Below are 2,627 nucleotides of genomic sequence, written 5' to 3'. Positions count from 1 at the left end.
GGGGGGGGGGGGGTGGGGGGGGAAACAGGGGGTGGGAGGTGGGGGATGGGGAGCGGGAGGTGGGGGGTGGGGGGTGGGGACAGAGCAATATGGTAAACATCACCATGGGGATGCAGTCATTCACATCTGGGAAGAGCTTCCTGGGAGACCTACAGGCCAAACAACCTAGTTCTTGCCCAGTTAAATTACTAGAGGAAAAATGTGGAGAAGGACAACTACTATCTTAAAAGAAACTTAGAAGATGTAACAACCTATTGTGATTTATAGACCTTATTTATACTCTTCATTAATGCAAATAAACTTATGGAGGAAAAAAGTATGAGAGAAACGACTGGAAAATGTAAACATGGCCGGGATATTCAATGATGTTAAGGAATTATTTTTAGTCATTTTTAGACATGATAATGGTATTTGATTATGCATTCTTAAAAAGAGCTCTTATCTTTTAGAGATATCCTTTGAAATATTTATGGGTGAAATAATATGATGCTGTGGATTTACTGCGAAATAATGGGGTATAGATAGAACAAGAATGTACGAGTTGATAATTGGTAAAGTAACTGGTGAAGGGTGCAGGGCTATGCCTTATATTAATCTCCTTGGAAAATAATTAGAAGTTTGAATTTTTCTGAAATCAAAGATTAGTTGAAAAAATAAAATGAAGTCAGCTTTGGAGAAAAAGTCAGACAAAAGTCAGCTTTGGCAAGTGCCTCCTACTTTTCTTGAGCCTCTACCATGGGGCACTTCCATTCTCTCATTTAATTCTCACAGTCACATCCTCACACAGCAGGCGTTGCAGAGATTCAGCATATATCCTCTGGTGTCAGGTCTCCTGGTTTCAAATCTCAGTTCTGCCAGTGGCTGCTGGGCCAATTAGTCTCAATTTCCTTATCTCTAAAATGGGGTGCCAATAATATTTGCTACTTCATGGGATTGTAGTGAGGATTAAACAACGAATTAGTGACACAATTTAGCTATTAGGGCTTGTTGTTAATAATTGATGGAACTGGGATGTGATCTAAGATTTGTTTGGCCTAGAAACTATCATCCTGCACTTCGCTGCCTGGAGGATAGTGGGTATATATGTACGTGTGCATCAGTTTTCAGTACTCTCTGCCAAAGCCACTTCATCCACCCTGTTAGGCACATCCTAAATTTTAAATATCAGCAGCAAAATTTAGGATATGCCAAGAAAAAAGATTGTGCTGTTAACAGAATCATATATAATAACTTAGGTGAATACTTATGGATTCATTGATTCATTCAACACATATTCACTAAACTTGGCTCTGCAATAGATGAGAGCAATTTAATAAAGTGGATACAGCCACTGTTCTCACAAGTTTACTAATCAGGAACCATGTTGGGACTTCAACTACAGAGCTAGCTGGGAGACAGAGGATGCCAAGTGGGGCAGAAAGATCCGTCCTCCGAGGCTGGCCCAGCAATGACCAATGAGCAGTAAGTCCAGGATTTAATCAACTCTAGCATAATTCTGGAAATCAGCAGTTGTAGGAATAAACCAATAGGCAGATCTCAGCCACAGTGACTCCAGGCAGTGGTCAAATGTGTGGGAACCAGCCAGGGAGCAGAAGAAGTGTTTCCTGGAACTCTGTCCATCCATAGAAGATTTTTTTTTTTAAGAAGTTGGGGAATGGAAGGGAAGATTTCAATTTCAGAAACAAGGTTTGAGGCTGGGTGCCGTGGCTCACAACTGTAATCCCAGCACTTTGGGAGGCTGAGGCAGGCAGATTGCTTGAGCTCAGGAGCTCAAGACCAGCCTGGGCAACATGGTGAGACTCTGTCTATACTAAAAATACAAAAATAAAAATAAAAAATTGGGGCCGGGCGCGGTGGCTCACGCTTGTAATCCCAGCACTTTGGGAGGCCGAGGCAGGCGAATCACGAGGTCAGGAGATCGAGACCATGGTGAAACCCTGTCACTACTAAAAATACAAAAAATTAGCCGGGCGTGGTGGCGGGCGCCTGTAGTCCCAGCTACTCGGAGAGGCTGAGGCAGGAGAATGGCATGAACCCAGGAGGCGGAGCTTGCAGTGAGCCGAGATCGCGCCACCGCACTCCAGCCTGGGTGACAGAGCGAGACTCCGTCTCAAAAAAAAAATAAAAATAAAAAATAAAAAAATAAAAAATTGGCTGGGCATAGTGGTGCATGTCCATGGTCTCAGCTACTTGGGAGGCTGAGGTGGGAGAATCACTTGAGACCGGGGACGGAGATTGCAGTAAGCCATAATTGTGCCACTGCACTGCAGCCTGGGTGACAAAGCGAGACCCTGTCTCAAAAAAAAAAAAGAAGAAAGAAAAGAGGTTTGGCAAGAATAAGAAAGGATATTTGTGCTCACCCATACCAGCAGAGCCCTAATTCTGAGGCATCTGTGGTCCCAGCCAAGAGAGGTAGGAAGACCATGGAGACCATGGGAGACAAGGTCAGAGGCAACTTCTGAAGCCTAGACCATGAAGGGTGGGGCCAGGGAATCCTGCCCCAAAACTGCTGTTTGAGTACTCACTGTGGCCCCTTATCTTACTCTGGTTTCCCAGAATGGTACCCTGAGATAAGAGTTCATGTGCAGGTGGCTTATGAAGAAATTCTCCCAAGAGAAGCAAGGAAG

General features: G+C 44.2%; 1 long non-coding RNA gene across 1 annotated transcript in view; it reads left to right on the top strand.

Moving 5' to 3' along the window:
- LOC131381902 (uncharacterized) overlaps nt 1–516 on the top strand; it is a 22,801-nt gene extending 22,285 nt beyond the window's left edge. The window contains exon 4 of the long non-coding RNA XR_009210942.1: nt 452–516. This is a non-coding gene — a long non-coding RNA (uncharacterized LOC131381902). The remainder of the gene's footprint in view (nt 1–451) is intronic.
- The last annotated feature ends 2,111 nt before the right edge of the window (nt 517–2,627 follow it).

The sequence above is a fragment of the Hylobates moloch genome, unplaced genomic scaffold (genome assembly GCF_009828535.3).
Source record: "Hylobates moloch isolate HMO894 unplaced genomic scaffold, HMol_V3 SCAFFOLD_2, whole genome shotgun sequence".
Classification (NCBI taxonomy): domain Eukaryota; kingdom Metazoa; phylum Chordata; class Mammalia; order Primates; family Hylobatidae; genus Hylobates; species Hylobates moloch.
This window is presented reverse-complemented; position numbering and strand designations above follow the sequence as displayed.